The 8,339-nt window shown below is 46.4% G+C and overlaps 1 protein-coding gene across 1 annotated transcript in view; it reads right to left on the bottom strand.

The window, feature by feature from the left end:
• LOC119974902 (WSC domain-containing protein 1-like) overlaps window positions 1-5,545 on the bottom strand; it is a 186,931-nt gene extending 181,386 nt beyond the window's left edge. Inside the window, exon 1 of the mRNA XM_038814237.1 lies at window positions 5,312-5,545. The gene's annotated coding sequence lies outside the window, so the exon portion shown is untranslated. The remainder of the gene's footprint in view (window positions 1-5,311) is intronic.
• Between the last annotated feature and the right edge of the window lie 2,794 nt (window positions 5,546-8,339).

Genomic DNA, 8,339 nt, shown 5'->3' on the forward strand with positions numbered 1-8,339 from the left:
CAAGCCTCAGGTGCATATAAAAATAAGAGAGACAGAAGCTGAAGGTTGAAACCAATTATGTAATTGGACAGACAAATACTTAGAACTCGAATTAGTTCAAAATATGGGTCATAAGTATACGCTGAATTGAAATAAATCAGCACAAGAATTTTTGTTTGAAATGAAGGGCTTGGGAATAAGATTCAAAATCAAGATTTTTTGTTTTAAATAAAGGACCTGGGAATAATGGGTGTCATGGAAACACAGTGGTTAGCACTGTTGCTTCACAGCACCAGGGTCCCAGGTTCGATTCCCAGCTTGCGTCACTGTCTGTGCAGAGTCTGCACGTTCTCCCCGTGTCGGCGTGGGTTTCTTCCGGGTGCTCCAGTTTCCTCCCACAAGTCCCAAAAGATGTGCTGTTAGGTCATTTGGACATTCTGAATCCTCCCTCTGTGTACCCAAACAGGCACCGGAATGTGGAGACGAGGGACTTTTCACATTAACTTCATTGCAGTGTTATTGTAAGCTTTCTCGTATCAATAAAGATTATTATTACTATATTAAGGGGCAACTTTCATCCAAAAGAATGTTAAGATGCGAGGCTGAATTTTCCCCAAAGTTTTCCCCGAAGCAGGGCCCATGTCCACATTGAGCATGCATTAGGAGATCACAGCTATTGATCCTCCAACAAGTGCTCTCAGCAAGTGGATATAGTGTAATGGTGGTGTTACTGGACTAGTAATCTGGATGTCTGAACTAATAATCTACAGAGTTCACCTCAGCAGTCTGAGAATTGTTTGTGGCCTCAAAGCCGTAACGGTATCATAAAAATGTAATGAATGGGCAGGTCACTGCTGTACCTGAGGGAAATAAATCTCTTCTCCATACCCAATCCGGCCACTGCATGTGTCTCCACTCCCCACCAATGTTGTTGACTCTTAACTGCCCTCTGAAGTGACCTAGTAATTAATTGGACCATACCAAATCACCTTAATTGGTTTGAGAAGGTGACCCATCACCGTCTTCTCAACCCAACTAGGGGTGGGCAGAATGCCAACCTTACCTGTGATCCACACACCTTGAGAATGAATTAAAACAAAACCTGGAGGCTGCTCCACTACAGACAAGGATTCAGAAAATGTACCCTCTTCAACCCGACCTGTAACATTACAAAGCTGCAGAAGATATGCGAAGACGGAATGAAGTTAGCAATTTTCACTCTAGAAAAATACTACTGGATGGGTTGAGAGATTTAAAGAACCAAAGACTTGAGCTTCAATAGGATAAGCAATCTTTCTCATATAGCTTAAACACATCTTGTAATGAGACCACAGTATACATATCCACTAAAGTCAAGATTAACTTAATGCTTCATAGAACTTGCAAGAATAAATCTGATTCAACAAGCTTAAACACACTTTATTTCTATTTCAGCAGGTTGTGTATATAGTCTTGTGACAAATACCAAAATGGTTGATGCATTTAGTAAAAGTTCCACCATCCGCTCTGTCTCATTTATCTTTCCTCTCCATTTCTCTACCATTTCCTCTCTGCCTTGAAACTCCACAAATTACAAGTCACTAAAATGCCCTCTACATCCTCACTCACATTATTGCCCCATCCTCCCCAAGCTCCACATGTGCCCCGTGCTCCTGTTCATTGACTTGAAGATCTTCATCCTTCCTTTCAAAACCATCCACGTTCTCGCTCAACCTTCCCTCAGCAATCACTTTTAGACACTGTGCTTCTGCCCACTGGATGTCACCTATATCCTTCCGACTTGTAACACCTTCCTGTCTCCATTCAAAGATCTCCTCAAAACCCTTCACTTTGACTTTGCCTGCATGTCCTCAGCCTTTTCCACTTTCTCTTTGTTCTCTCCAGCTTTATGTCCATTTAGTTTCTCTCCCCCCCCCCCCCTTTATTCTAAAGGACTGTGATAGTTGGTGCATCCCCAAATCCCGAAACCCCTGATAATGTAGCGCACTCTCCACTGAAGGGAATTCACTGCCATCTCCTGTTGCCTTAACCCTTTCAATGGCTTTCTTCGTTCACTTGATTTGTGTTTTCCAACCTGTCACTACCAATGCACTCGCTCTGTCACTTAACTCTTATCCACGGGCTTACGATGGTCTGGAATGAAAACGCGCCCAGTTTTATACATGTCCATCGTGCGGAATACTGCGACTTTGTACAATTCTGTTAGCTCAAAGAAATAATTAGCTATTGCATCATTTAAGACGCTCATTAAAACCTACCTCTCTGAACAAGTTTGCAGTCATCTACCTTAAATAGCTCAGTGGCCGTGTCAATTTTTAATCGGATTGGGCACGCATGAATTTGATGATCTCAAAAACACTCTTTAAATGACAGTCATCCAGACTCGAAACGTTAGCTCTCCTCTCTCCACGGATGCTGCTGAGATTGTCCAGCATTTTCTACTTTTGCTTCAGATCCCGGCATCCGCGGTAATTTGAAGTTATTTTACTCTTTTAAATGCAATTTCTCGCTATTGGTGTTGCTCGAAACTGTAATTATGCAAATATATGTGAGTTACGAATGCCTGAATGGGTTCCTATTAAATCCTGAATAATCCCATGTTTGTAAGAAGAGCAGCGAATTGAGAAGAATTACATTATTTGTGGAATGAATCTGCAGCCGGTTAACCAGAGGTATCACACCACTGCCTTCGAAAAGAGTGACCATATCTTCCATAGAAAATACACTATTTTATGCGGCTCATCTCCAATTGAGCTGCGAGGAATGATATTCTGTTCGGCACTGTGGAAAGTGCACACTGCCAATCAGAACCGTATCACTCGTTAAGTGAATAGAGTGGCTCAACTGTTGATGGGGGTTCAGGAAAGTGGGAAACCATCCGCACGGCAACAGTTGGGTCTGAAGTGCTGCAGACTCCGTCTTGACCCTGGGTGGGTGGGAGGTGGGAGAATTCAAATAAAAAAAGTCCCCGTCTCAAAATTCAGATGAAATTCAATGTTTCAAAGCCCCCTGTTGAGAATTTCTTTCTGCCAATCGCTGCCGGTCACAATGGTGAAAGTAACATTTCAAACTGCACCCCGCCGCAATTTTAGGAAGCCAGTGAGTTGGATACTAGCGATGAGCAGAGCTCCCTCAGCCAGAAACTGTGTGACCATTTAACCTGTGTCTGTGGCAAAACCGGGGCACGTCCAGCTGTGAACTCCCTGCACAAATTTAGAACAGGGCATATTCCCGACCTAAATGTTGGGATATCTAATGCCGACGCAGCAACTTGTGCTTAGCTGCCAATAAAGCTGTAAGGTTTGCCAGTAAGGTGTGGGTTTCCCGGCTCCTTCTTTGATAGATGGTCCTTTTTTTGTGGTGGTGGGGGGGGGGGGGGGGGGGGGGGGTTATAAAGTGCTGTGCTGCGAAATTGGAAAGTGCAGAGAGGAGCACCTGGGAAGTTTAAACCTCACCCTGCGCCCGTTCGCGCACCTCCTCTATAAGCAAACTCGGAAATTCAGGACAGTTGACTGACGCCAATCCTTAATAGCGGCGCGCGTTATAAACTGATTCGCAATTCCGATTTCTGTTTGTTCAAAATGGTCCTAGCAGAATATGCGCCTTAATCCCAGACACTGGCTGGAAAAGTACTTACCCGGATCCGTTTCGGAATCGCCACTTGCACATTCATTTGAGGGCTCACTCCCCACAGGCAAGGGACAGACGATTTTTTTTTTGTATAAAATACCAATGCGTCAGTCGGCGATAAGATAATGCGGCATGTGTGTTATTCTGCTACCCCCCACCCCCGTCATCCCGTTTGGGGAGGGGGTGGGTAAAGGCGACCCTCTTTGCTGATTCGCATCATTCAATCATGGGGTTGTCGGTGGGGTCCCACAAAAAACATTTTAATTGAATTCATTTTAATGAGAGCTCGTGTGCACTCCGCACAAATCAGCTTTGTCTTACCCCCACCCCGTTTCTGTCTTTTCAAATTGCAACAGGAATCAAACATTTTTACCGCTTCATTCTCCATCTTTAGCCGCCTCCTGACAATTTCATGTCAGTTTCACATTGACCAAACACTTCCCCCCACCCAGCCCGCACACACACCCATACACACATTCCCCCCTCTATCTCACACACACACACACACCGCCCCCACACACACCCCTCACACCCACTCACACCTCCACACACCCACTCACACACACACACCCCTCACATGCACACTCACACACCCCACACACGACCCACACACACATTCCCCCCTCTCTCACACACACATACCCACTCACACACTCCTCACACACACCCACTCACACACCCACTCACACACGACCCACACACACATTCCCCCTGCCTCATGCACACTGACACACCCCACACACGACCCACACACACATTCCCCCCTCTCTCTCACACACCCCACGCCACATACCCCTCACCCCCCACACAGCCACCCCTCACACACACAACCCACACACACTTCTCACACACACACGATCTCTCACACTCCCTCCCACACACACGATCTCTCACACTCCCCCACACACCCTCTCACACAGACCCAGACACACATTCCCCCCTCTCGCACACACAGACCCCCCCCCCACACGCACACACACACCCATATCCCCCCCTCTCTCACCCCCCCCCCCCCCCCACCACACACACACTCCCAAACTAGCCCTAACCCCCTCCTAATCGCAAGGGGTATCAGACGAATTTGCATATTGCCTGGTCAGTTGCCAAGTGTCGCAATAGACTGTTAAAAGTGACGGATGGAAAACATTTCCACCGTACGGATTTAAGGCTGGAAGCGGGGAGATTACTTCAGCGGTCGGCTGAAACAGCCACAAAAGATTAAGCCGCGGGGAAGAGAGCTGACCTTCCAAGTTTCGTCAGGAAATAACAAGTGAACACTTCTACCTGTTAATCCCACGTTACTTCTCTGGTTGGGGGTGGCCTGTTTGAGGGCGGCTCGCCTCGCCGCTCGCTGCCAGGGTTAAACGGTGCTGAGATTGGGAAGTCTGCGTCCTCTTGTGTGGAAAGCAGGAACTGTCCATTGTACAGTCCGCCACTTCTCCGCTCAACCCTAAATGCTCGCCTCTCCCGCGTTATTTTGTGTGTGTGTGTGGCATTTCCCATTCCCAAGATTGATCAGCACATTGTCCTGGAATAGTGAGGATATTTGTTTCAGAAGGAATTTGCCTGCAACTTCCCATAAATCCCGGGCTGCCTGGTGGGCTGGGGAGGGTGGCATTACGCGGCAGAGCTCAGCCTGTACAAAGTGAAGCGAGCTGAATTGCAGCATCTCATTTGCAACTAAACGGAGGCATCAACTCACCTTCCGCACGATCCGCTCCTGTAGCAAAGTGGGCAAAGTGCAGAGCTCCAGAAACCAACACCATGTACACCGTGCCACTGCTGCCTCGTCCAATGCTCAGGTGTCGAGGACTGTATCTGACTCTACTCTTACTGTCTGCTTGCTCTTCTGATGCTGTTCCTGTTGCCTTTCCACTTCCCAGTGTTTTCCTCTCTTTCTCCCTCTCTTAAATTCTTATTTTCAGGAATACAATTGTGTTCATGCGCAGTGGCAGCCCGACCCACTCACTGCGAAGTATCTTCCGGGTCCTAAAGCCTCCCATCTGACACTACACGCACACACATACACATTTGTACACACACATATATACATACATACACCCACGCACACACATACACATTTGTACACACACATATATACATACATACACCCACACACACACATATATATACATACACACACATACACACTCGTACACGCACATATACATACACACATATACCCAGATATACATACACCCACCCACTCATACACACACATATTTACATACACACGTATACACACTCGTACACACATAAATACATACATACACGCACACATATACATACACACACACACATACATAAGCATACATGCATACACACATACATACACACATATACACACACTCGTATACACGCACATATACATACACACATACACCAAGAACCACAGAATCCATACAGTGCAGAAGACCAGTCGACCCATCGGGTCTGCATCGGCCGTTGGAAAGTACACACACCCACACAAACTCATAAACACGTAAACACACACATACACATTCATAAACACATATACTCATACAGACATATCCATGCACACATACACAAATATACACACATACACAGATGCACATATACACACAGATCGCTACATACATACACACATGCATACATTCACATACACACACATATGCACACATTCATACACACATGCATACATTCATAAACACACACATATGCACACACATTCATACGCACACGCATACAGTCACATACATACACACACACATACATGCACACACATTCACACATACAGATCACACTTATTCTTTCGTGAGACAAAACTGCTGAGGAGGGCTGGGGGGAATAAAACGAAGAGTAAATGGCCCCGAATCACTTTCCTTTCCATATTTATTCCAGGGGCTGAATTATTTTCACAAAATCCCACTGCATAGCAATCATGTGTGTGTGGTGGGGGGGGGGGGGGTGTTATTCGCGGTAAGTAATAGAGAATGCGAATTGTTTTAACCTTTTAGCAGGCATGGACTTCAAAGCTTTCAAATTGCATCAACTGCACAAACGAGGGAGAACTCATCCTTAAAGTTGAAACCGCTTATTGACCCGTTCCACCGGTGAAAAGAAACCTGGTTGTTTCTTTTCAAACTGCGATGCCACACAAAATCAAATTCACGACAGGCAAAAGTTCCAGACGTTTGACGGCTGGGTAATTCCGTCAGTGTTTCAGGCAGTGGTCAGCGTGAGATTTGGAAGTGTGGGCATCGGCCAAGCTGTAAAACGGGAATCATGCTGGGAAAGGGGTGGATGGAGAGAGTGAACCTCCGTATGTGGCGTGGCCAGGCGCTAGGACCTTATGGTGGGAGGTGGAAGGCTGTCTTCGAAGTTTCCTTCGGAAAAAGTTGAGTTGAGTTGTTTTCCTCGCATTGAAGCCGAGGGCGGCGTCCCAGACTGACCCGTTCCGTACTGGCAGTGGCAGCATCAGTTAACACAACACAAGCCCGGAGTGCAGCCTGGTCACCCACCCTTAAGGCTTTCTCCCTAAATCAGGGCACCGATAATGGTGACTGCCCTTCACTGAGACAGACTGGTGTCACCTCCAGCAAAGGCGCTTCACAAAGAGGCTCATTCAGACCAAAAAATGGAGCGTAAATCAAAACAGGAGGACGGTGAAGTTGCTCCCCTTGGCAACAGGCAAAAAGGTCGAATGGAAACCCCTTTAACTCCCAGCCACATATTCTTTCCATTCAATTCAGCCGCCAAGAAGAGACTGATGGAAAGCCTATTGTTCAGAGAGGAGGGTTTTAAAAGGAGGATTGGATCGTGGCTTGTTACTGATGGAACCACATCTTTTTTGTTCTTGCATTTTCTCTCGGAGGGACGATGGGCCCACGTTGGGGGGGGGGGGGGGGGGGGAGTGTAGGTTTGCACACGAATCCGCCAATTTCTCGGTGACACAATCAGGGCGAGGTTAGCTAATTGCCATTGCCTGCTCAACACCAAAGGACAGCGCGAAGTTTGCAGGCAGGAAGGCTGTACTGCAGGGACTCATTAACAGTTTCACAATATCCATTTGCATTACGGTCTAGTTGAACAATGTCCCAGATGAGAATGATCTGAAAGAATAAATTATTCATTAAAATGATGGCTTTCCTTTAAACTCTTAGAAATACCTCAAAAAGTCAGTTTGGGAATAGTCAGTTTAAATGGTTATCTCTTGCAGTTGTAAAAACCAATAAAAGGTATATTTTGGAGTTTTCGTAAATCAGCAATGTCATCGAGAGTTTCGAGTTATGGCACAAAGTGTACATTTGTAGCTCAGGGCTCGGGCAAGAAAGCTCTCAAGTAGTAGCCCAAAGATGTGCAGTTTGGTGGATTGGCCATGGTAAATTGCACCTTCGTGTCCAAAGATATGTGGGTTAGGTGGATTGGCCATGGCAAATTGTCCTTTAGTGTCCAAAGATGTGTGGGTTAGCTAGATTAGCCATGTTGATTGCCCCTTTGTGTCCAAAGATGTGTGGGTTAGGTGGATTGGCCATGGTAAATTGCCCCTTCGTGTCCAAAGATGTGTGGGTTAGATGGGGTTATGGGAATGGTCCTGGGTAGTGTGCTCTTTCAGAGGCTCTGTGCAGACTCGATGGGCCGAATGGCCTCCTTCTGCACAGTTGGAATTCTGTGGTTCTATATTTCCTGCTCTACTTTTTTTTAATCCCCTTCAACTCCAATTATCTTGCAGATGTTGACCCAGTTTGGACTGGTGATGTCCATCCTGA

The sequence above is a fragment of the Scyliorhinus canicula genome, chromosome 12 (genome assembly GCF_902713615.1).
Source record: "Scyliorhinus canicula chromosome 12, sScyCan1.1, whole genome shotgun sequence".
NCBI classification, from domain to species: Eukaryota; Metazoa; Chordata; class Chondrichthyes; order Carcharhiniformes; family Scyliorhinidae; genus Scyliorhinus; species Scyliorhinus canicula.